The sequence below is a fragment of the Hylobates moloch genome, unplaced genomic scaffold (genome assembly GCF_009828535.3).
Source record: "Hylobates moloch isolate HMO894 unplaced genomic scaffold, HMol_V3 SCAFFOLD_7, whole genome shotgun sequence".
In the NCBI taxonomy this organism is placed as follows: domain Eukaryota; kingdom Metazoa; phylum Chordata; class Mammalia; order Primates; family Hylobatidae; genus Hylobates; species Hylobates moloch.
Window position 1 is genome coordinate 92,277,059 of NW_026652282.1, and position 27,151 is coordinate 92,304,209.

The 27,151-nt window shown below is 44.1% G+C and overlaps 1 protein-coding gene across 6 annotated transcripts in view; it reads left to right on the top strand.

Annotated features, from left to right (window-relative positions):
- Positions 1–27,151, top strand: part of RTL9 (retrotransposon Gag like 9) — a 97,103-nt gene that overhangs the window by 45,917 nt on the left and 24,035 nt on the right. For 3 of the 6 annotated variants that reach the window (XM_058441776.1, XM_058441779.1, XM_058441780.1), the window contains exon 2: positions 13,931–14,064. The exons of the other annotated variants lie outside the window; for them this stretch is intronic. The gene's annotated coding sequence lies outside the window, so the exon portion shown is untranslated. The remainder of the gene's footprint in view (positions 1–13,930; positions 14,065–27,151) is intronic. 6 annotated transcript variants of the gene reach the window in all.

Consider the following 27,151-nt stretch of genomic DNA (forward strand, 5'->3'; position numbering starts at 1 on the left):
ATTTTTTTGTCAGTTAAATTCGAAAAATATATTCAGGTGTGCTTGTTGCTTCCCCCAAGCATGAGTCAGAGCCTTTTGTGGGGTTTTGTGTAAATGTATTTTCTAAGAGGTGCTGTTGGGATTTTGCATACAGGTCATTCTTTTTAAAAAGGTCACATTGCAATTTTTCTATCCTTTCTTGTGTTGTTATCCCTCAGGGAAGAAGATGTAGAATGCCAAATTGCAAAGGGAGCTTGTAAAGAGGGGAACATTAAAATTGGATAACCAGGAGCTCCCAGAGAGGGCCTCAGTGGCTGAAAGGAGCCCCTTCTGGGCAAGTGGGTAGCAGCATAAAAGCCAAATTAACCTGGGAGGAGAAGGTATGGAACTTTTGGAGAAACACTTTGTTTACCTCACCATCTTACCATGTCCAGCTGGCTGTTTCTCCAAGAATGTTAGTGCTCCAGAAGGGAGGGAAACCTGTCCCCACTGCTAATAGAAGAGGTTGGAATTTTCTTTCAGAGTTTCCAGATGTCCTTGGCAAATGCTAGCGATAGTCATTCTCTCTCTTTTAATGATTATAATAAGCTGCTTTTTAAGGGAACATTAACTGTGTGGTAGGCGCTATGCTAAGTGTTTTATATAAGGTGTCTCTATTAATCTTCACTATGATCCTTCCAAAAAGGTATTGCTATTACCCTCAATTTCCGTAGGAGGAAACGGGCCCAGAGAAGATAGACAACCTGGGCAAGGTCACCCAGCTAGTAAGTGGAGGAGCCAGAACTTAAACGCAGATCCATCTGACACCAACACCTGGTTCTGAACTACGGTGTGCAAGTCCTTGTAAAGTCAAACAGTCCCTTTAATAAGCTTGACTATATTTTCTCTTTTACCAAATCACAGAACATCTGGTCTGCTTAATTTTATGAGACTGTAATTACAGCAATGAAAAGGATGTTAGCCTACTCTGAAAACCCTAGCTGAAGGGCTTTCTATTGCTTTGTTTAGAGATTTGTTCTTTTCACTCCACCTCCACCCCCCACTACCCAAATTGGATAGTAAGTTCTTCAAGGAAGGTTCTGGAAAGTGTTTTTTTTTTTTTTTTTCTTCAAGTTCTGTGTTACATGTGCAGAACTTGCAGTTTGGTTACTTAGGTATACAAGTGCCATGGTGTTTTGCTGCACCCATCAACCTGTCACCTACATTAGGTATTTCTCCTAATGCTATCCCTCCCCTAGTCCCCCACGCCCCACAGGCCCCAATGTGTGATGTTCCCCTCTCTGTTTCCATATGTTCTCATTGTTCGACTCCCACTTATGAGTGAGAACATGTGGTGTTTGGTTTTCTGATCTTGTGATAGTTTGCTGAGAATGATGGTTTCCAGCTTCATCCATGTCCCTGCAAAGGACGTGAACTCATTGTTTTTTATGGCTGCATAATATTCCATGGTGTGTATGTGCCACATTTTCTTTATCCAGTCTATCATTGATGGACATTTGGGTTGGTTCCAAGTCTTTGCTATTGTGAATAGTGCTGCAATAAACATACGTGTGCATGTGTCTTTATCGTAGAATGATTTGTAATACCTTGCATATATGCCCAGTAATGGGATCGCTGGGTCAAATGGTATTTCCAGTCCTAGATCCTTGAGGAATCTCCAGTGTCTTCCACAATGGTTGAACTAATTTACACTCCCACCAACAGTATAAAAGCGTTCCTCTTTTTGGTTCTGGAAAGTCTTATGCTCCTCTGCTTTCTATAGGTCTCACAGTGCCTGGCATATAGTGTGTGCTCTATGAATATTGACTGATTGATGAATGTGTGGAGGTTCCGTGCAATAGTTTTTGGGTTGTTCAACACCATTTCTTAATGCTAAGCAAACAGGTTAGAACCTTCAAGATGTCTGTTGTCTTAATCTAGCTGCTTGCACTGAGGTAACTTTTTAATATTATCTCTGCACAGGAGCTGAATGCCTTCTTTGGCACCTGGATGATTGATTGTGTTTTCTCCTTTTCCTCGGAAAGCTCTGGTATTGCGCAAACGCTGCTTTAGGTGATTAACAATGCCGCCACCTTCACCAGTCACCTTTGCAGACAATTCTTGAGTTTTATAGGAATGTGGGAACCTATTTAAGTATAGTTTCTAGTTAATTCTGCTTCCCCATCCTGGTTTGCTCAATGCTACATAAAAGATTTTCTTTGTGGAATGAGACAGAATAGAAAAAATAAAAATACATTCTCGATGGCTGGGTGAAGAGAGTCCTTAAGATTTCACCAGCTTGGTATTTCTCACTGTTGGAACTTCAACCCAGGATGCAGATTCATCCTAGTGAGCCTCACAGGAACCTCTGCCTTGGTTACAGTGGAAATATATAGGATAGGACAGATAAGGTCAGCAGAAGCCACTTTTCAGCACATACCATGTGATTGCTAGAATAATAAAAATAACAACCATTTACTAGCAGATTTCTATGTGGCAGGTGCTGTGCTAAGCATTTTCCAGACATTCATTATTGTTGCCATTTTTCCAGGTGAGCAAACTGCAGCTCAGAGAGTCTAAGTGAATTTCTTTGTCTTTAAGCAGTATGAGATAGACCCTGGACTTGAACTCAGGTCTGTCCGATTCCAGAGTACACAGTCCTTTTGCGACAGTGCTTTGCAGGGAGCTGTGCTGGTTTCTCAAATGGATTGGGGCTATCTGTGCGCGGCTGACAAGAAAACTATTTAAAGGCTGGTAGAAGAGGGCCCTAACAGAAGGTCTGCCTCTCATTTTCTTTCTATTTGCAGAAGATAATTCTTTCCTGTTTCAATATCAGAAGGGGATCTAGCTGAAGGCAAAGGCCACAGGGTTCTGGTGAGGCACAAGTTCAAACCTTGCTGTAGTTGGACCTGTTCTACTATCAACAGCCTGGGTCTGTGGGTGATGATAGCGTCGGGGGACTGGAGATTGGAAGTTCAGAGTGGAAGAGCTGGCATATGCCGCAAAATGCACCCTGTTGGGATGGAGCAGGAAACTCAACTGCAGCTGAGTTTAGTGGGACACCCAAAGAGAGTGGCAACAACAGGTATCAATTTAGAGAAGCACTTGGCTTTGGTGAAAGCAGAAGTCCTGCCCAGCCTAGCTGAATTGAGCAGGAGCAGGTGAGGCTTAGGAGTCCGGCCAGGTGCTAGTAGCAAGGATGGGACTCTAGTCCTTGGAGGCAAGGGTGAAGGAGTTGGGAGCCTGGGAAGAACCAGACAAAACCCCAGTCCCACAGAAACTGAATGACTAGACTGGTGGCTCTCAACTGAGACAATACTGCCCCCTAGGGGACTTTTGGAAAATGCAAGAGGGTATTCAGAGGACCGGAAATGGGGATGCTAGATGTTCTCCAACGCCCACGACAGACTTGCAAAATGAAAAATAGTCTAGCGTCCCGAATGATTTTTGAATGTTCTGCTGGACTTCCATGGAGCTGAAAACTGCTTTTCTAATTATCTAAACTTTTACTATAAATGTTTTATACCTAAACACAAAGGGTTTTGCTCCCCGTGCCCCGACCCGACAGTTTTAATCAACTATTCTGTAAAGATATGGAAGATTACACGGTTACAGAGGTTCACACAGACTCATTCACCATTTCAGGAAATCATGTCAACAATTGTGATGTTGCTTTTGGAATTAATCAATATAGCATATTAGTTTGTGTCCATAACTGTTGCATTCATGAGGATTCTATATAAAGGCACAAGCTTCTGACTACTTCATTTAATCATTCAATGTAGTCCTGTGTGAGCATTTACAGAGTTAAATACATAGTGCTTTATTATGTATTGCTTTATTTTCTCTTTATGTGGCAGGACATATAGCTATCTTTTTGAACTTATGCGTGTAGGTACGTTATAGTACCTAGAAATTTAATTTCAGGATAGTAAAGGGGTGAAGCAAAAGCAGATTTATTATAAAAGAGAGGATGTTAAGTCTGATAAGGTTGAACACCACTGTGCTAGCCTGTTAGCTTCGTGAGGGCCAGGACCATGTGTTTTGCTTCCGTTTGGCCTAATTAACTGAGGTGCTTATAAATAATGAATAATGAATGTGGATGCAAGCACACAGCTGGAGTCAGGCATGTAGGTCAGCATAGTCAGGGTATATAAAACTGGCAGGAGATGGGGACTTTTTTTTTTTGAGACGGGGACTTTTGATCACCAAAAGAGGGCAGGATCCCAGTTATCAGAAGAGAAACCGTAATTCAGAGTTTGCCTCAAAGCTAGAGCGTCCTAATGTCAAGGCCCAGGGCTTCTTACAGTCCTCTTATCTCGAGACATGCTGGAGCCAAGGGACTGACGTCAGATGGTCCCAGTGGTGAAGAGAGTTGTGTTTACATTCTCACTTGCTGGTATCAATCGTAGGGGCCCAAAGACCTCACTATCTAAAAAGAGGGCTGTTTTCCAGCTTGGCTGTACCTCTTTGCATTGTTTTGTCTGGCCAAGACAGAGAGGATACCAGGGAAAATGAGGCTCGAGTATTGTATGTATAATCTGTCAATGCCCTCCATATCCCCATTAGGATCTCAGGCTGTCTTGGCCTTCAGGCAGATCCAGCTCCCCCATTTTTCTGTTGTTGCTGCTGCTGTTTTTGTTTTTTTTTTCACTCCCCTGATCCCATCAATAATAGGTGTACTCCTTCCTTCTGGGTCCTGTCCTCAAAGGTAACTGCTAAATATCTGACAAATGAATGGCTAAAGCCTTCAGGGCTCCTGATAAGAGAATGGGCTCCCACTTAGCATGAAGGGCAGGGGCAGCACCTCACTTAGAGATATGATACATAAGTACAGAGGGAGGTGTTGAACCGCCTGTTGTCAGGAGCAGAAGGGACCCTGAGGTCATCTGGTTCACTAGATCCCAAACCTGGCTGTACAATGGAATTACCAGGAATGCTGTTGAAATACAGATACAGTGTGGCTCCTAATCCTCAGAGTCTAATTCAGTAAGTCTGAGATGAGGACTTGAATTATCTGCCTATTATTAACAGTATCACTGGTGAGTTCGATGAGGAACCTAGTTAGGGAAACCACTCAGACTGACTTTCTCGTTTTATGGGTAGCCAGCTGAGTCACCGACAGGGATGATGACTCACCCCGGGTCACAGAGCAAGTCATGGCAGAGTTGGAAATGGAATTCAGGGTTTTTTCTCCGCTGTATTGGTGGTGGGACGATCTGACATTATTAGTGTGGGAAGAAGGACCTTAAATTTCACTGTACAAGCTGCTGCTCACTCTGCCTAGAGGTAGAGGACAGAGGGCATCTTAAAGGTTGTTTTTCCTTATAATAAGCAGTACATTTACTTCAGAGTTTGGAAGTGAATCAACAAAATACCCATCAACATTAGTAGGACAAGAAGAACTCGCCAATATCTTTGATGATGTCTATCCATGGAAAGCCAAGTGAAATAATGGAGGTAATTATCCACCTATTTTGTTCGAACACTTTGACCGAAAATCTCCTGGTAACTAAGGGAAAATAGGAGCTTTTAAAAATTGTTGTCTCAAGTAGCCTGAATGACTTCAACTCCCACTTCACTTTTCTTTTTCTGTGGAGATGCTCTCCCAGATGCCTGTCTCCTGGGGGTAGCAGCTTTCCACAGACAAAATGTCCACAGCTCTGGGAAGTATGGAGGGAGAAGGGAAACATTAAGTGAAATGGGATGTCAGGTCAAGCTGCGTTGGTGGTGATGTAGTCACCTGTCCTTTCAAGATGACCTTTCGGATCCTAGATAATGTTGTAGCTGGGGCCTTGGGACAAGTCCCAGCAGCCTCCAAGCCACGAGCTTATCATTTTGGCATAATTCAAGGCAGCCTCCTTGAAAAGCTCCACGATGGCAGCTGCTCGATCAGCAACTGGATGGAAACAATGCCAAATCTCTTTATTTAAAATTAGACACTTCCTATTTTGGTTCCTAAATGGCAAATCTATCTGCTCTGTGCCTCCAGTCTTCTGTGTCCAAAGCTGCCTTAATGTGAGGTATTTCAGCAGCGATCAGCAAGTGTCTTCCTATTTATAAGCAGCAGAGCTGCCATGGGTCACTGCACTTGTATCTCTGAGCAAGAGAAGTCAGGGGGCCTATTGGAAAGGAAAAATGCTGTGGCCTCCAACAGTGAACCTTAGCGTGGGTCAGGGAAGACTGTTCAAGTGCACCAGAGAATGGAGCTGTGATGAGTTCAGTTTTGTATCACTAGCATGGAAGTCAGTAGCCTCAAGATCTAGGAAGAGTTTGGTCACCACTAATTTGCTACATGACCCTGGGCAAGAGTCGTCCCTTCTCTGGGCTTCAGCCTCACCACTTCTGGGGAAAAGGATGCACCATTTAATACATGGTGCCATTTACTGTGACAACCGGCCTGCCACCAAAATATAAAGCTGAATCTTTATCTCACTCCTTATTCCAAAATATAATCCAATTAGGTCAGATTTAGATGTTAAAAAGAGAAACCATTAAAAGATTAGAAGAAGGCATAAGAGAATATTGAGGTATGGAGTCTTTGCAAAGCAACAAGAAACTGTAGAATCTATAAAGAAAAAGAATGATAGATTTGACTATGCAAAAATTTAACAACCTGAGTATGGTGAAAGATATCTCATGCAAAGTGGAAAGACAACATATAAACCAGGATAAAGTCACAACATAGAAGGAAGACAATGGTTTATTATTCAGAATACTCCAACAGCTCCACTGTAAGAAGTGCATTATATTCTTTACAGCACTTACCATGATTTACAATGACATGATTTAGCTACTTGCTTTTCTATTATTTCCTCTGCTTACATGTTAGCTTCATGAAAGCTCAGGCTTTGCTTACTCACTATTATATTTCTCATGCCAGACTGGTGCCTGGCATACAGTAGGTACTCAATAAATACTTGCTGAAGGAAGGAATAGATGAGCTTCTGTAGACCAGTGAGAAGATCACGAACAATTCACTAGCAAAATGCTCAAAGAATAATGAACAGGCAATTCACAGAGGAAACGCAAAGGGCCTATGCCCTATTAAAAGGAACACCAATCAGTAATAATTAAGAAATGCAAATTAAAACAATATTGAGATGATTCAGATGTCAGCTTTTACCTCTCAAATTGGCAAAAATTTAAAAGGTCACTAACAGCCACGGTTTGTGAGAATGTGGTGAAACAGCACACTCATTCACTCTTGATGCACATCTGGAGGGCAACTGGAAATGTTATTTGAGTCAGCAAGCCCTCTCTTAGGAGTTTACCTTTGCAAGATGCTCCACGTATAAGGATGTTCATTTAAACATTATTTGTAAATAGGAGCAAATTGAAAAAACTAAATGACCTCGGTGAAGGACTGGTTAAATCATATACGATACATCCCAATAATGACATACTAAGCATTACTATGCTAATGACTAAGAGTTTGAGCCTTGGTTAGACTGCCTAGGTTTGACTTCCTCCTCTAGCTTTTACGAGCTGTGTGACCTCAACCAAGTTTCTAACCTCTCTGTGCCTTTTCTCATCTGTAAAATGGGAAAAATAACAATTCATGAAGTTGTGAAGAGTAAATGAGATAATTCATATGAAATATTCAGATAGGACCTGGCACAGAACATTTAATAATTGCTACCCATTACTATTCCAACTACTAGTATAATAATGACAATGACGATGTAGCCACAAATAAAGACAAGCTAGGTCTTTAAATACTGATGTGCAATGATATCTCCAATATAGTATTGTGATAAAAGCAAGTTGCAGAAGAGTAAGTAGAGTAGGATCTGATTTTTGTTAAGGGTATTATATGTTACACATACAGGAAAAGACTGGAAGGATAGACAGACTGTCAACACTGGGGAGTAGAATAGGAGAGGTACATTTTCCCTTGAGCAATAATTAGAGTTGTTTGAAACAAGCATGTGTTACTTTTATAATAAACAAAAGATGTAAAGGGGAAAAAAAAAGCTCCGTTTGGAATTCCGAGGACAGTTAATCCCACCAGGCTTCACATCCCCTAGTTCTTGGCCACAGCCCAAACGTTAAGCCTCCTTGCTCGTCATCTGTCCTCTCCCATACCATCCTCATACTGCTCAGTGCTCCCATCCCCGCCACCCTGACTCATCCACCTCCCCACTACCGCCCTCTCTCACTCTTCTCAGTACCCTCTGGAAGCCCCCACCTTGCAGTAAACAATTCCCCCTACACCCTGGATAAATTTTACAGAACACTGTTGTCTACCTCCGGGCCTGGAAGTGCTGAAACCTGAGTCTCCACGGCGGATCTCACGGCTTTGCCACCAGCGCCCTCTAGTGGACACTGTCCACACTCCCACACTACAGGCACCCTAGGGCTGGGAGGTGGGGTCTGTGCTCTAGCTTCCCCTGTTTGCTTCCAGGCTGTTAGTCCTCCGTCCTCAGCCAAGAACTCCTCCTTCTCATGCCATCTGGCTACTTCTCTCCTCGTTGACGCTTCTTTATAACCATCCCCTCCTGGTCAACCCCCCCTACCCCCACATTCAACGAAGAGTTCGACATCTGGCTCATTGTCTTCTTCTCCACCCCAAGTCCTGACATCATTCTGGGTGAGTTGGACATCCGTGATCCATGTACAGGACACACTCTCATCCTAGCCTTACCATGCTTCATCATCAGTCAGAACCCCCTACCATCTACACCTTGCTGGCTGGCCTCAACTCTCTTCTTTTTACCTCAGGAGGCTCTCCAGGTTTTTGAGCCCCCTCCATCCATTTCTTCCATCCCATCAGCCCCTTTCACCTTACTACCTTCCCTCTCCATCCTCGAACATGATGATGATGATGATAAGAGTAACAACTAATATGTATATGCCAGGCATATACTACCCATCTTATTACATCATTTCAGTAATCTCATGTTATCCTCACAATAACTTTATGAGGAAGATACTATTGTGGTTTTCCTTTTAATGAGGTGACTGAGGCTCAGAAAGGTTGAGTGACTTACCCAAAGTCCCACAGCAGAGATGAGATTTGAAGTCAGGTCTGTTTGCTTTCAGAATCTGGCGTATATCCCCAATTCCCTTGCCCTGTGTCTTTCTGCTGCATCCATGAGGCAAAATCCCAAGTCTGGATAAATTTAACTGACAGTTTCCTCCTCTGTGCTTATGCCCAGATGAAGGAACATTGCTGGAGAAAATCCCATCACTTTGTTGGTTAGTCCCACCAGAAAGTCATAGTTTCCAACCTCAGCGGGGCCCTCGACTCAGCTAAACAATCCTTCTAAGTAACTGTCCTGACAATAGCACTTGCAAACTTTCTCCACTGCCCTCTGGAGTCAGACTGTCTGGGTTAGAGTCTGCTTTGGCCACTTCCATGCTCCATACCATGCCAGCCTTTAAGAAAGGGTGAAGTGGAGCAAAAAGGATGAGGGGAAAGGGGAAGTGATATGTATTGAGTGTCTTCTAGGTACCAGCCACTGTGCCAGGTGCTTTTCATGCAGTATTTCATTTAATCCTGCCAGCAGCTCTGCAAGGGCAACACTCTTGTTATTTTTGCTTTACAGAGGAGGAAGCTGAGGCACAGATAGGTTAAGTCACTCACTAACGTGACACAATTTGTATGTGGAGAAGCCATCTCGTTTGTTTAGACCTTCCTTATCTTGATGAATTATTGTGACAAGCTGCTAAATGGCTCCCCTGTTACCTATCTCATGCCCTACAATCTACCTTCCATTCTGTTGCTGGGACAATCTTTCTAAAATGCACACCTGACTGTGCTACTACTCTGCTTAAAGTCCTTCCAGAGCTTCCCCTCAGTCTTCAGAATGAAACGGAAACCTTTGATCTTAATGATTTCGCCCGTCCTTCCTTTCTCACTGCATCCACTACCACTTGCCCATGCAGTCACACAGAACTATTTTTGGCCACCTGATGACACCTTGCTTTCTTCTGAAGAAAGAAGAAAGCCTATATATATATATATATATATTCTCTGCCTCCCCATCCTCCACACCCTTTCCTGCCCACTTTAAACGCTCCTCTTCTGTGCTTTCACAGCATTCATGTTTATCCCAGTGTGTTATAATTTCTTGCTGTCTTGTCTGTTTCCCCCATTAAACTGGAAGCAGCTTGAGAACTGGGATTGTGCCTTAGTCATCTCTGTACTCCCTAGGGCCATAGCACCAGAGCCATGGTTAAATCTATGCTTGTTGAATGACTGAATTAATGAATGAATGGAGTGAATGAGAGAAGAAAAAGCTCTCACTTGGGAAGTTTAGTGACATGAGCTGTATGGTATCTGATTCTTGGCTGAAGCTGCTGCAGTTTTTCCCTATGACTACAGTGCTATAAAAATATGTCTGCACGTGGATAAAGACTGGAAGAGAACTTTCCACACAAAACTAAGAGTTGTGTTAGAGTGGTGAGTGATGGATGCTTTTTTCCCCATTTTCAAAATGTTCTTTAGTGCTGCTTTTGGATTGTTTTGGCAATGTAGCAGACATTGTAGAAATGGAATGTGGGGCTCCCATGGAGGAATCGACAACCAATATGTACTGATGCCCACTGTACTCTTCTGGGTTCTGGGTGCTGTGGGGAGACGGGTGGGTAAAGGCGACTCATTCTGACTCAGGTTTGCCTGGTCGGGAATCTTGCCAATTAGGTTGGATTTGCTGGAATAAAATGAGAACTTTCAAGAGTTTTCCAAGCTCCTGGGTTGAGGTATTTCTTTTCTCCCAAAGCTGGGCCGCAAACAAAGATGGCTTTTGTTTGCAGTAAAATACTCATTCCTTCAATTTTGTCCTGCAAAGTGACTTCTATAGCTTTGGGAGTCAGGTTTGCTGAGTGGGGAAGCTGATTTTCCATGCTTCATTGATTTAGAAATGACCAAAAATGTTTGCCTTTTCTGGCTCTTGAATAAAATGTTTAGGAATTTCATTGGCAAAATGATGAAATTATTCTTTTACTGCTGCAAGATTTCCAAAACTATATATCGTGAGTTAACTTAACCCAGAAGAGGCAAAAAAATGGGAAGCAGACTCAGATGATGAATACTCTGCCTTAATTGGGTGCTTACTCACTCTGCCGTGGCAAGGCACTGTGTTCTGGACTTTGGAGATATCTCATTTAAAACTCTCAACAGCCTGTGGGGAAGGGACTGTTATTGTTCTCATGGTAGAGATGGTCATAGACGCTCAGCTCTGAAATCATGAGACCAGGATTTGAAGCCGAGTTCAGCTGGTTCCATGGGCACACACTAACCATTTGGCAACAGTGCCTCTAGACTAGTCTGGCTACAAAAGGACAGAGGTATGTATTTATTTTGATTTAACGAACCCTTGTTTAATGTTTACCATGTCCTGGGCACATGGTAATTGCTTTACAAATGTTAAATTACTCCTCATAGACAACCCTGTGAGGAGGTACTATTATTAATATCATATGACAGGTGGGAAAATGGAGGCACAGGGGTGTTAAATCCCTTGCCCGGGGTCACTCAGGCTAGCATGTGACAGAGCTAGAGTTACCATCCAAGTGGCCGTGTTCAGGTGTGTGGCCCATTACCTTGACTCTGTGCTGGTTAGCGTGCTACCGCCTGTGCCCTGTCTGCATAGCTCTGGCTCAGAAACACTGAAGACATGGGCCTCTTTTTGTAGTTTTGTAACAGATTTGTGCTTTTTAAAGTATTTTCCACCATTAAAGCCCTACGTTCTGCTTCTAAGGGTCCCGTGGGGTTGGTGGGAAGGGTGAATACATACTCCTGTCCTTCTATAGCAAGAGTAGCTTAGAGGCTAGGTTGCCCAGTGGTTAGAGCATGCCCATGGTGCCAGCTGAACTCAGCTTCAAATCCTGGCCTCATGATTTCAGAGCTGAACCTCTCTGAACGTCTGTATCACTATCTTTGCTAAAGGAAGAGGAAGCTTTCTCCCGATATCTTCATTTACTTCCAATTTTCGGTTTTTGGGGGAGAGCTGGGTTTCCTCCACAGCTAGGCACTGGGTGGCGAAGGGCTTTTGGACTGTCACCACTTTTCATTCAACAGAGACTTCAGGATAGCACCCTTCAAAGGCAGTCTGTTTGGGGTCACCAGGAACAGACAGAGTGCTCTTCCCTATCGCACTCATCCCACCTAGTCCCATCTATCCTTACCCACTCTGAATCCCTCCTCTCGGCACTGCCTCATTCCCCAGAGCCAGGCCTAGACGATGGCGGCTGCTCAGCTCGGAGGGAGGGGGAGTGAAGAGGCAGCAGGCCCAACCCGCCAGCTTGAAAGCTTCATTTGACAGGGGAGGAGGCACATCTGGTTTGGGTTTTCCATTCAATTCAACAATGATTTATTGTGGGTCTGCCAGCTGCAGAGGTTCTGGGCTAGGCTAGGCAGCAAGAGATGCAAAGATAAGTAAAATATTGTCGGTGCCCTTAAAGGAGTTTTCTAGGTTGTAGGGGTGTGTAGACCCAAATGAGCATTTTTTAAATGTGATAAGCCCTGTGCTTAGCAGTTTACCTTGCCTACATTATTATGTGTTTGCATCTTCCCAGCAGGTTTTGTGACGGAAGTGGGTAAACTATTATCACTTCATTTTATACACATGAGGAAACAGAGCCTCAGAGAGGAAGAGACTGGCCCAAGGTCACATGGTTAAGAACGGAGCAAACCAGTTCTGGAACTATTACATTCTTCTGCTCCCCAGAGATGACGAAGATGATGATGATGACGAAAAACACTTACTGAGCTCTGGAGGCCAAGTCTTGTGCTATGTGGGCTGCAGATATTATTTTATTGGCAACTTCCAACATCCCATTGAGGCTGATGTTGTTATCCCTTTTTCTAGAAGGGAAAATGGACGTAGCCTTGGGAAGTGATGGAGTTGGAATTTGAAACCAGGTCATTCCAGTCCACCGGCCTGTACCATAAAAGAGGTGGACACAGGGTGCCATGTTCAGGCGCAAGAGCAATGAATTGTGCCTGGAAAAGCTTCATGCCAGAGATGGCATTTACATTTGGCCTTGAAGGGTGAGATGGGGTTATGATTGGTAGAGTTGGGAGAGAGGGCATCCCAGTCGGAGGGGATATTCTGAGCAAAGAACCCAAAGAGATGACTCGTGGAGCATTTTGATTGAGCGGCTGTAGGTTCATCCGGCATGCAGGCCGGGGACTCTGGGTGCAGAGGAACAATGTGAAGGAAACCAGAGATACGCCTGATGGTCTAACACATTTTTGTCAAGTTGAGGTTCTTATTTTTTTTAATTAAGAGCAGGTACTCTGCCCCAAAGGCTTTTCAAATGATACTGTCTTGCAACTCATGAGCAAACACACTTGAGACTCTCAATGTGTAAGTACTACTGTGCTGAGAGCTGCGGTGAATACAAAAGAAAACAACTCAATTCCTCAAGCGTGTGCCGAAGGCCCCCGTGTGGTTGAGGAGGCAAGATACACACAATCAGGAAAAGCAGCAGCTAGCACAGGCAGTTAGTGATCAGGGCCAAATGAGTTTTTCCAGCCGTCAGATATCAAGCAACATGAACGAGAGGAAGGCAGGCAAGCTTAAGGCCGGGTGGGGCAATCAGTGTAGCTAGCGTCAGGGGCTCTGGTGAGGCCTCCCTTCCCCAAACTGCCACGGTCTCCAACCATGTCTTGATCTCCCAGAGTTTGTTAGGGAAGATGGGACCTTATGGGATCAGAGACAGCCCATGGGAGCTGGGAAACGGAGCCGAATACCTGATATTCCTGATCCTCCAATTTTCTACACTTAGTCTCATTTCCTGGCAGCTCCTCCAGCTGCTGAATTGTATGTGTATGTGTGAGCCGTATTTTAAATTAAGCAGTGAGTTCTTTCAGCTCATCATAAACATGCTAAAAAGCTTCAGCCACGGCCTGAGCCCACCCCCGCCCTTTACACACACAGGCAGCAGCTGGGGCCACTCGACCCCACACTCTAATGTGCATTGCCTATGACTCACCAACAAAAACGACTGTATGTTTCAGTCTCCCTGGGTAGCTGATTCCTAGTTGTGGTGGGAAATCTCAGTCCGATTTGGAAGGCAAAGGGCCTCAGCCCCGCCCTACTGACTGTGAATTCTACAACATATGGAGCGCCTACCTTGTGCAAGGCATTGTGGGTAAGTCCATTCATCTCTCTGGGCTTTCCATTTCCTCAGCTTCAAAATGCATGTACTAATCCTGCTGGCTTTACCTCCCTCCTAGGGCTCTGTGTCTCAGCCACACTGGTCTTTCCATTTCTGCAACATTCTCGGTCTTTTCCCGCCCCAGGGCGTTTGCACGTGCTCCTGCCTGGACTGCCCTTCCTCTTGCTTTTGGCATGGGAGGCCCCTTCCTAACCTTTCAGTCTCAGCTTAATGTTACCTCCTGAGAAGAGCCTTCTCTGACCACCCACAGTTAGATGCCTCCTGTTCCTCCCTTACATTTCTTTTATTAGCAATGTTTCCTTAACCCCACTTACTGCTCTGGGTAATTATGTCTATTTATATTTGTCTATTTATGGTATGTCTCTCCCACTGGAATGTAAGCTCCAAGAGGACAGGGACCTTGTCTGTGTCACTCAGCAATGTGTCCCTCTCCTCTAGAGTGGTGCTTGGCACATAGTAGGCTGACATAAGCAAAACCATCTGGAAAATATTTTCTTCCTGAGGTTCTTGCCAGACATATGGTTGCTGAGGGAAAAATTATGGCAGAACTGTGTCATTCCATAGGAAAAAAAATCAGGCTAAAAGGGAAGAGTTTGTTGAAAACAGTTCTGTTTTAGAAACCAGTCCTTGGAGTCTCATCGCCAGACACAGTCTTATGAAATTAAACAAAAGAAATAAAAAGCATAAAAAGCTAAGTTTTTATTGGGTATTTACTATGTGCCAGGAACTGTTCTAAGTGTTCTACACAGATTATCTCATTTAATCCTCATCATAACCCAATGATGTCAACTCTATTATTAGCTCCATTTAACAGACGAAGGAATTGAGGCTCTGGGATGTTAAGAAAAGTGCCCAAGGTCACACAGCTAGCAAGAGGCAGAACCAAAAGTTGAACTCAAGGCAGTCTGAGTCCAGGTCCACAGACTAAATCATCTATGCCACCTGCAGCCCCCACCTCATGTTACCCTACACCTCCCACGCCACCCCCAGGCACGATTCTACTACAGCACTGGCCACATTGCAGAACAGGGGTTTGTTTACTTGTCTGTCCTTCCTACTAGATGAGGAGCTTCTCAAGTGCAGAGACTGGATCTTATTCATTTTTGCTTCCCCTGTGCCTGAAAGAGAGCTTGTTCTGGAATAGCTACCAAGGAATATTCGTTGAATGAGCAAATGAGTGAGGGAGTAAGTGAATCCATATTCCTTAATATTTTCGGGCTTCAGGCTTATGGGCTCATGTGTATTTCCCTGGTCAAGCATAGCACTGGGCACAAGGGTATTCTGGTGCAAGAGGTCCCTCTCACCACAGGGTACAAGGAAGACTAGCTCTGACTGGGAAAACCAAAGCAGTGTTCCACAGAGCAAGGGGCTTGATCCAAAAGGTTTCATTTTGTCATCGGTCTAAAAAGTAGCTGGACCTGTTTAGGACTTAAACAAACTTTCAGTGTTCCAATCCTATCTCAAATCCTTTGCAGAATGAGGCAGGGTGTGGGGAGGCGGTGGTGGGGCAGTTATAAATAAACAAATACCCACAAACCGGCTGGTTTTTTAAACAGAATTTGCTTCAGTCAGTGCTGCACCACATTTTCCCAACTGGCCTCCGTCGTGAGAACAAGTGGGAACTTTCATACTGAATGGCTTTATTTTTATTCCGACCAAATGAATGGCAGGAGCTTTGGCTCAGGAGGCAGGTTTCCGATCCTCAGCACACAGTTTGCTGCCCTACTGTGCCCCGTCCATCACACACAGCGCCCTGCACAACATACGCAGTCATTGCATCTGCTGCCTCAGCCCTTGAAAATAATTGGGTCATTGTTTTATTACACCAGCGAGAGAGCTGCAAGCCTGTTAGGATTATGTCATTGATATTTGCGTGAAAAGGCAATCATGATATGCTGGTCATTTAACACAGCTGGGAATGCAACTGTGTTGTCATTGTTTAAGGTTCTCATCCAGCCCCTCTGACTTTGTTGCACAGCCCAGCCAGTGTAAATGGATCACTCTGATGTATGTCACCTTTAAAATGCTTTCTAGCCCTTCAAGGGACCAAGCGGGATTTAACTCTTTTCATGCACTTGGACTTTGCTGCTTGTAGGCACAGCAGTCTGAAGGTGAGAGATGCTTGCTTTTCATGCGTGTGGGAGTTGTACACCCTAGTGGCAGGATGCTGCAATACAGTGTCATTTGTTCACTAACTGCTGATCAGAGCCAAGGACAATTTTGGCTCAAGAACAAATGAGACCTAATGTCTGTGAGGGAAGACTATGTAGCTAAGTCACAGGTCAGAGTTGTGTTGTGACTTGTATTGTGTGCTAGTTTCTGTAGGACTTGTGCTTTCATTGCAATTGTCAGTATGCCTAAGCAGGGGTCTCTGCTAATGAAATTCGAGCATATTTGCATTTATCGACGGGTATTACTGATGGCAGAACATCTTATTTCCACACAAGGCAATGAGTAACATTGACTATAGAAGTGTAAACAAAGCTCAAATTCGTGTGCCAATTTGTCTATTTCAACTCATCGATCCTCTTCTTCCACTGGCATGCTAGCCTGAGTTTTATGGCATGTGGCCATTAAAGTATTCTTCAAAGGAATCTGTTGCAGACACCTGTTCATCCCTCTTCTGGTCCCGGTCCTTGCCAAACCAGCTCTGTGCCTTTGCCAACCACCTTGAGGTGTGACAGGAAAAGCTGACCCAATAAGGGAGTCAACTGAAGGGATGGAGTGGCTTAGATGCAAATCGCCAAATCTCAATGGCCATGGCTATAAGGAACACAGGTTCCTGAAGTTTTCTTGGCAACTGGCTCCAACTGCTTTGCCTTCTGGGTGCTTTGGTATTTGTGTTGTTCTAAGTTCCCAGTTTTGATCTATTTTTGCCTTATGGCTGCAGCTTCCCTTTCTGGAAAGTGGGGCTCTGGCTGGGATCAAATGAGAGAACACACCCAGACTTGGCACAGTGCCTGGCACAGAGTAAGTGCTCAACAAATGGTAGCTGTGGTTTCTTTTTCCCTGTCCAGGTTTCTTCTGGTTCTGTTCTCTGTACCTCCAGTATTGGCCCAGAACCAGGACCTGTTCCCTCCCCTGACTGGCAAGTCAGATTACCTGGCCCTCAGACAAGCTGGGCTCCCTTTTCTGGCAGCCTTTTGTTGTCCTTACCTGTTGCCATGTGCCACTCAGTGTAACCACAGGCAGACCTCTGCCAATTGCTGACATTAACCTATTGAATCCTGGCAGAGAAGAGTAAGTTTGCAGACTGGAATTTGCATGTCTGGGCCAGATACGAGACCAGGAGGCAAAGCCCTAGTTACCTGTCCTCCCCAGTTGCGAGCAAATCACCCACATTCTGGTTAAAACCAGATGTTTCACACCCATGACTGCAATGCCACACATCAAACAGTTGCTTACAAAGAACACAAAGTGGTTTTCACATCAGAAATGTAACCTGCAGGTCACTTCTCAAATTTCCTAGCAGCAACTACCATGCCTGGGTATTTTTCCCTTGAAAATGACAACCTTGTTGGGTCTCTTGTAGGGACTTTAATTTGGAAGCCCTGGGAGAACTTATATGCTCTTTCCAAGAGGGTCTCTGATGGCTTTAACCCACATGGAGTTAATATATTGGAAAAGATAAGAGATCTTCCCCAAACTCACCTGCTCCTTGAAAATGCTATTCAGTTGCCTTGGCGAACAGCCAATCCAAACATTAAAAAAGAGATAGAGAATGCAGGAATCCTAAATGCTATTCTCAGTGCATGTCCAAACAAGAACTGGGGGCTGAGGGGCAAAGAACAGAAAGAGGAGAAAAGACAGTTTTTGTAGCCTAGGCCGTGAGTTGATCCCACCCTGTCATGTCCTGTACCCTTCATGCTCATAAAGAAGACAGAGGAGGCCGGGCTCGGTGTCTCATGCCTGTAATCCCAGCACTTTGGGATGCTGAGGCAGGCGGATCACCTGAGGTCAGGTGTTGGAGACCAGCCTGGCCAACATGGCGAAACCCTGTCCCTACTAAAAATACAAAAATTAGCCGGGCGTGGTGGCACATGCCTGTAATCCCAGCTACTCGGGAGGCTGAGGCAGGAGAATTGCTTGAACCTGGGAGGTTGAGGTTGCAGTGAGCCGAGATTGTGTCTTTGCACTCCAACCTGGGCAACAGAGTGAGACTCAGTCTCAAAAAAAAAAAAAGAAAAAGAAAAAGAAAGAGGAAGGAGAAGGAGAAGGAGAAGGAGGAGAAGGAAAAGGAGAAAGAGAAGGAGAAGGAGAAGATGTGGTGGCACCATGACTTTTCTGCTAGGGTTAATTGCTCAGCCTGAGAGGCTCTCCAGGCTGGCAGGTCACACTAGAGCCAAGAGTGACGGGTCCATTCAGTAAGGTCACTGCCATGATCAGTTCTCAACCACTTTAACTCAGTTTTTCTGTTGCTGCTTTGTTGGTTAGTGGTGTGTTTGTTTCTACCCATTTGGGAGAAGGGTAGGAAAGGAACTAAGATGATCAACCATTCCGTATGTGTCAGGCCCTGTACTTGTCTTTTCAAACACTTATTCACACTCTGAGGGACTCTCTCAGGTCCAGCAACTGTGTAGCTATGATGTGAAATAGCAGCTTCTCTCTATGCATTCACTGGGAATGGTTTGTTCTGATCACGCAATTTTTTCCAGTGCTTCCAACGTTAGGTGTTGCATGGTAAGAAACAGGTGGTTAAGTATTGAGACAGTTCTTATCTGGAATTGTCTCTTCCTCCTTCTCCTCTCAGGCAGATGCTAAAGGATGTCTGTAGTTTTTTCATGGCATTTTGCTAAAGATGCACATTCATTAATTCATCAAATAGCTTTTTTTGAGACATTATTATGAGTGAGGTGTTGTGCTATGATATGCTTTATATACCAATCTTATTTCATCCTCACCACAAAGCTGTGAGGTAGGTACTATCATTATCTTAATTTTACAATGAAGAGACTGAGGCTCAGGAAACATAATGCAAGGTCACACTCAGTTAATAAGTTGAGAGCCAGGATTCAAACTCAGGTTTATCTGACTCAGTTACACCACACTTCCTCCACATAGCACATTGTGGGCCTGTCACAGCTCTTGAGGACAAAATTCATCCTTAGAAAAGTTTTCTTACTCAACTTTTTGCTGATACTACTGCTGCTGTTGCTGCTGCTACTACTATTACTACTACTGCTACTGTTTCTCCTCCTCTATTTATCCAGAACTGCATTTTTCCAGCACTTCTAGGTGCTTTGAACCCAGCTACCAGTTGTAGAGTTCAAACCCAGGCCTGCATGAGTCCCTTGCACCCATTCTACTTTTCTGCACTGCTTGTAATGTAACACAGGAGGTATGGGACATCCATAACTCAGGTAGGTAATTGACTGCAAGCTTAACATTCACTCACCAATCATTTGTTGAGCACATATTAGATGAGCAACCTATGGCTCCTGCCCTGGAGTTGTTCATAAGACCTTCCAGGCAGACAGCTATGGGACGAATACAGTTGAACTTATTAAATCTACCTCAGGCAAAAAACCAAGCATGTAATTATAAATAGTATATCAGAGTATGTGTAAATGGGGTTCTGTAAAAGGTTTGAAAGAGGCAGGCCTGGGTTAGTGTTGAGAACAAGGAGCAAGAAGCCTCTGCCACCAAATAACAACATGAGTGTTGTCCCGTTAATCTCTCTGGGCTTCTGTTTCCAGATCAGGGACCTCAAAATAATAGTCATAGTCACCATTTATTGAGTACTTTACTGTTAACCAGGCAGTATGCTAGGTGGTTTTCATTTAGTCTTGACAACAGTATTCTCGCTTTCCCTTTTCTACAGCTGAGACTCAGAGACGTTAGGTAATGTCTAGATCACACAGCTCTTCAGTGACCAGTTGTTTCTATGTCAGAATCCTCTTACAATCACTGAGTTGTATCGCTTCCCTTGCCTCCTGCTCCCAAGTCAAGTATTCTCTACTATGTCGCCTGAAAATTAAAATTAAAATCAAGGATAATCTTGTTCAACTGAGCCAAGAGGATAAACATTAGAAATAGCAATTAGTAGATAGAAATGTTGCCAGGAAGAGCTATACAAAAGCATAGAAAGGCAACCAAGGGAGTTAATGATGGGGGTGTGGCAGGGGTTGCATGTTGATGGGTAATTGGATCCTGGCCAGCTCTTACCTTTTTCCTTCACCTTCCCACTCCGCAATTTCTCAGGCTTCTCTAGAGAGCACAACCCACCTAGAGACAGCCTGTGCTGCCACAGGAGGGCACCAGGCCAGGAATGGCAGGCCTAGGGCAGTGGGGCTCTGGGCTGGGAACCATAAATAACCACTTTAATGAAAACCAGCTTTGGCCAAAAGCCTTGTCATTTCTTAAGAGGTTCTGTGCTTCTTCTAATGACCTAGTTACTTGAGAAAGGCCTAGCCTCACATATACAACAACAATAACAGTTGCCCTATAGTGAATACTTACTATGGGCCAGGGCCTGTGCTAAACACTCACTAATTCATTTAATCCTCACGCAGCCCTACAGGAGCAAGTACTATTATTTCCCCCACGTTACAGAGCAGGCATCAGGCTGAGAGAGGCTAAGTCATTTGCTCAATATCATACAGCTGGTTGGAGCTGGAATTTGAAGCCTGAAGCATCTAGTTCCAGGGCCTGAGCTCTTTAATTCCTATATTTAATGAATGTCTCTCGAAGGAATAAACAGATGAATGAATAGAAAAATGTATTCATTTCACTTCACTTTAACAAACATTTATTGAGTGCTCTGTGTCAGCTCCTGTGCTAGGCATTGAGGATTTGTAAGTTTAGCGCGCGCGTGCGTGCACACACACAGACACACACACACACACACACACACACACACACACACACACACACACATATCCTGCATGGCCCCTGCCCTCCAGGGATTCACAAAAGCATTCTCTATTGTGGCTTGATTTCTTCTGGAGAGAAGTAATTTGAATGTCTTGAACAGCAGTTTTTAATGATGCTATTAAATTTAACCTAAAGCGGGGGTTGTGCACCGGTGAGCAAAGTGTTTCAAATGAGAATGTGTCTTTGATTAATCATCGATTCAGCCAGAGAATAGTTACTACCAGAAATGGAGCTGCAACTCCTATTATATTAGCTAACTCTTCTTCCATCTATCATGTCTCTATCTTGTCGAACCCTCCCACGATACAAAAGTTATCTGTACCCTAATGGACAATTATCCCATCCATCATTCCTGCTGGTCTTGTTGATTGCTGGTAGTCTACTTGCTCACGGAGGAGACTTACAAATAGTCATGACCAATGATGCACTGGAAAACTGCTCATTTTTAGACATTTTAAATCTATGTCGAATGAATTATTTTTCAGGCTGTACTTAAGCTGCATTTGCTTTGTTGGTTATGTAAGAGGAGATATGAATTCCTTACCTATGTGTGAGACATGGCGTCTAAATATTTTTAAATTCCTCTGGGCAGCAGCCCTGTACATATTTGTTAAAATGATGAAAGAATAAAGTAAACATACCTAAAGTAATTCCAGAGGAGCAGGCTTCATACCTGGAGCTTGGGTGGGTGGCCATCATGTCAGGGTTGTCACCGTCTTCCTTTTCCTTTCTAAGTACTTTGAGGTGAATCCCAAGTTGATTAGGGTCAAGGTGAGGACTCATGGTGCTGAAAATAGGGATTGAGTGGACAATGAGAGATGCCTGTTGAATTCCCTGGGACTATTGCTATGAGATTTGAGGGCAGAAATGCCCCCCTCTCCCATGTCCTACCCTAAGCCTGGTAACACATTTAACTTTTTGTTACAGTAATTACCATGCCCAGTAAAATTGGAGTCACTGGTTGGCCAGGGCAAAAACCCAAGAGTTGTAGTTCACTCGTCTTTATTTCTCACCTCTACATTCAGCCAGTCACTAAGCCCTGCCACGTGTATTTCCTAAGCATTCATTGAATGTCACCTCTTTTCTCCATTCCTACTGCCAGGGCTTTAGTTCAGGACTCCTCCCACCTCCAGACATCTCTTGCCTTGATTCCTACAATACCTTCTGTTTTTCTCACCTTCTCTCCTTCCTCCTCTGTGACCATTCTCCCCAAAGTGGCCTGAGTGATCTTTCAAACATGCAAATCAAATCATTTCACACCTCCACCCCCTCCACTTAACACTTGTAAATAGCCTCACAACACCTGAGACTTGAGGCTCTCAAAATGTGGGTCCTGGGGCCAGCAACACCAGCATCTCTGGCAACTTGTTAGAGTATGTACTCATTAGAGTACCTACTGAATCAGAAACTCTGAGAGTGCTCACCCGACTCTGTGTTTAACAGCCCTCCAGGTGATTCTGATGAGCACTCAAATTTGAGAACTGGCCCCCTAGAGCCATGGTTCTCAATCCTGGCTGCACATTCAAATAAATGGAGGGAGCTTTTAAAAGTTCTAATGCCTCTCCTACAGAGTAATTAAATCAGTTTCTAGGGGTGGGATCCATTCCTAAGTATTTTTTTAAAGTTCCCCAGGTGCTTCTAATATACAGTCAAGGCTGAGAACTACTGCTCTATAGGATGAAGTCCAAACTCCTTAGCTTGGCATTTAAGGTCTATCTCTTTGGTCATAACCACCCCCATGCTCTTGCTTGTTCATTCTAAAATTGAATCACAAGGAGTCATTTACAATTCTCTTAGAGCCACACACGGTCTCTTACCTCTGTGCATTTGCACACATCATTCCCACTGCTGTGCCCATCCCTTCCTCCCTCCCTTCACCCAGCTAACACCATCTCATCTACAACACATAGCTCAGAAGACACCTCTAAGGAACAGTTTTCCCCACCCATCCAGTCCGGGTTAGATGCCCTTCCTTTGTACTCCCACAGTGTCCACAACATAGCACTAGATACATTCTCTTGTTCTTCTCTGGTTAGTTGTCTGCTTTCTCTACCAGTCTGAGAGCTAGGATCCCCACCTGGCACACAGTAGATGTTCCATGATTCTGTACATCCTGTTCCCTCTTTTTGGAGTGACCTTCTGTGCCTTGTCTGTGGCCTTCAGGATGCAGCTCAGATATCACTTCTTGGGAATCTCAGAATTCTCTGTCTGGACGCTTTCTCTAGGCTCCCGCAACAATCTAAATGTAATCTGATCCTAGCCCTTAGCACACAGGGCTATCAGGCTGCCATAGTCTGTTTACTTATCTGCCTCCCTCACTGAACTGTAAGTAACTTGAGGTTAGGGATAGAGCCTTGTACATTCCTGTATCCCAGCTCCTAGCACAAAGACTAACACATTATAGGTGCTCAGTAGTTATAACCATCTTTAGAATGAATAACTGAATCAATGATGACCTTTTCCTCTTCTCCTTATCATCAGCCACTATTTCTGTCCAGGCCCCCGCTGCTTTATTGCAATAGCCTCCTGACTATTTCCCATCTCTCCTTTCTCTGATGCCATCTGAACACCTCCCCCCCTCTCCAAGATGTGGCTTTCTAAAACCACAGTCACCCTATCCCTCCCCTGCTCAAACACTTTCAGTCATTCCTCATTGTCTGCAGGGCAAATATCAAAGTGGAATTCCAGATCCTTCCTTCCCAAGAGTGGTCTGCCTTCCCAACCATACCTCCCCCCATTCCCCTATGGAAGACCAGCCACATCATCTGAGGGTTCTGGTGCAAAATGAAAATGTGAAACCCTGTGTTAAAAAATAATCAAGGATTTCAAGATAGCAGCAAAGGAGAGCATTAAACCAAGCATAGGGCTCTTCTGAGTTCAGGGTCTGATGCGACGGCACAGGTCTGCCCCTACGTGTATCCAGCGCACTGGCCAAATGCACTTGCTCCTCCTTCAACTGCTCTGTAGGTTCACTTTCTCCATGGCTTTTGTCAGGCTGTTCCATCTCTTCTACCCCACTGGCCAATTCAAAGCTTGTCTTCCCTGTAGATCCACCCTGTTCTTCAAGAATTGCTCAATTCTCATCTCCTACTGTTCCACACCACAGTAGTTTCTACCACACAGCCTGATATTAATAATTATTTTTATATGTGTGTAGTCTTGCCTCTCTACTGAATTTTAAGCTACTTGAGGGCAAGGACTCTATTTTGTTCATCTTAATTTTTTTTACAGACTTAGCATAGTACTTTGTAATCATCTCACTTGTTGAATGACTCGGGGAAGAAATAATACAACTCTAGTCATTGAGTTTGCCAAAAAACAGTAGACACTGAAAACCTGATTTAAATCCCTCATTATTAGCTATGTAACATTGAAGGAGTCACATCACTTCTCTTTGCCATCTATAAAAGGATGATACTTAGAGAAAAAGTTTTTTTTTTTTTTTTTTTTTTGACAGAGGCTTGCTCTGTTGCCGAGGCAGGAGTGCAGTGGGATGCAATCTTGGCTCACTGCAACCTCCGCCTCCTGGGTTCAAGTGATTCTCCTGCTTCAGCCACCCAAGTAGCTGGGATTATGGGCACATGCCACCATGCCCTGCTAATTTTGTATTTTTAGTAGAGATGGGGTTTCACCATGTTGGCCAGGCTGGTCTTGAACTCCTGACCTCAAGTGATCCGCCTGCCTCAGCCTCCCCAAAGTGCTGGGATTACAGGTGTTGAGCCACCACGCCTGGCCAGAAAAAGTAATTTTTTGTTAGTATCTTGTTCTTTGGCAATGTTTTCAAAATCTTCTTTTGTTTTTTAATACATGTAAAACTTATTTTATATTTTATACCACCTAATTGCACTACCTGAGGTCTTTGAAGACCTGATTCTGTTTTCATTGTTTCTGGCTTCATCGTGTTCTTTGTAATTTTGAATTTTGAGTTCATGTTCAACCTGACTTTATCCTTGGTAATCCTATGAAAACTGGGTTGTGAGCATGTTCTTCCAGGGAGGATTTGTGTTTGGTTCTTCCAAGTGCATCAGGGCACTATTAATCCAGGACTTCTTCCAGTGAATTGTTTAGTCCCAAAGGCAAGGGCCATGTCTTCTTTGTCTATATGATCCCAGGGCTTAACTCAGGGACTCGTAGATGCTCAACATATATTTGTTGATTGAGTGGATGAATGAATATGGTACTTTACCAGCTTCTCTTGGAAGCCCAATAAGAATTGTGACCTCTGGTATTAACAAAGAACAGTAGGCACATCAGGAAAATAATAATTACTAACATTTATTGAGCAATGATTATGTGTCAGGTATCATTCTAAGTGCTTTGTGTGTATTAACTCATTTAATTCTCACTGTGATGCTGTGAGGTAGGTTACTATTATTATCTTCACATTACAGAGGAGGCACCAGACTCAGACAGGCTGAATAACTTGGCCAAGGTCACATAGCTAGTGAATGGCGGAACACAGATATGAACCCAGGCACCCTAGAGACACATCTACTCACCACCCTGTATTGGAGAAGAGATCAACAGTAGTGACAGAAGCAATAGAGTGGAAATTTTCAGTACTGCCAAAACTGTGAGAGCCATATAGGCCACACTAGGCATGAGAAGGAAGTTGGCATGGTCTTGTGTTGTCAGTTAACCCTTGTATATAGGGTTTTCATTTCCCAACCAGAAAAGGAGGAGTTTGAAAGCAGGAACCATGAATTACAGCTCTTTGAAATGCTCAACATAGATTTGCTGAGTGAATAAATGACTGTTTTGAAATTAAACACAGGAGTGCTTTGAATAAATTACTTTGCATCTTGTATGTCAAACTGAAATTGGTGAGACATCTTTCACCTTGTGTTAAAAACTAAAAATCCCTAGATGTGGTCATAACATGGCTGGTTATAATGACGCCTTGCATTTGTACTCGTGTATGATACTCAAGACTCCCTGAGAAAAGGAATGAAGAAACTTGGATTTTGCCTTCACAGGCCCTGAGGCTGTCAGGAACCAAGGGGCACTGTGTTTGTAATCCATTCCTTTGGCTGCTCTCCAAATCTAGGAGGACCTGGAGGAAAGGGGGGCTTTATTTTCTATCTTTGCCAAGATCAGGAAATAATTTGTGAACTCTCAGTAAACATTCTGGGGGCCTTCCCTCTAACACTGCTTTGGTGGAATAATATCTCCAGTTTTCACCAATCTTGGTTCAATATTTACCTGGGGGTTTGCAGTGATCATGGGGACAGGGCTCCAACATGAAGTGAAGGTTCATGAGAAGGAAAATGAAGGGAAGGCTGTGCGTGTGTGTGTGTGTGTGTGTGTGTGTGTGTGTGTGTGTGTATGTGCTGGCTGAGGGATGAAGGTGGGAGGAATACCAGGATTCTGAAGCAATGAGAGCGGGATTGGGAGAGAGAGTGCATGTTGAAGAAGAAATAATCACCAGTTCACATGGGCTCCTTTTCAAGGGTTTTTCTTTATATAAACAATTTGCCTGGTTCCAATTAGAAGCCCAGATTAGGCAGTTAGCTCCAATTTGGCAGTTCATTCTTAATTTGGCTTTCTTTATGGGAGGGAGGGCTGACAGTTAAAAGGTTGATGGGAAAAACCTTGGTATCCTGGTGTGAAGACAGACCCTGGGATCAGAAGTTTGCCCTGATGACTTTGCCAATGTGTTCATTGCCCCTGTCCTGCTGGGGGCACATACAGCAGGCCCTTCTTTCTCATACGCCCTTGACAGATCAGGACTCACTGCTAGAAAACCCCTGGGGAAGTCATTGCTGAAGACTCTAATGTGGGGCACATTAGGTTTGAGGAGCAGGGGGAACATTCAGGCAGCTGGCAAGGTCTGGGCTACCAGGAGAGATTTGGGAGTTAGAAGCATATTAGGTGAGAGTTGACACTGTCCAAAGGGAGTATATAGGAGGAAAAGCAGAGGAAAGGGCTTGTGGAGTCATTACAGCCTGTGAGGTGGGAACAGGGTTTGGGAGTACTAAGGGTTTGGGGAGGGTTTATGTGTTTATTCACCCATTCGTTTATTCAACATTTCTTGAGCTTTATGGCAGATGCTGAGTTGAAGAGGAAGCTGGGGATTTAAGAGGGAGAAGAGTTAAGAGGGGATCCCTGGGTGGATCCAGATGAAGGAGAAGGGAGGGGCTAAGTGCCTAGGCTCGCTCTTGCCAGGAGAGCACATCTGTTAACACAA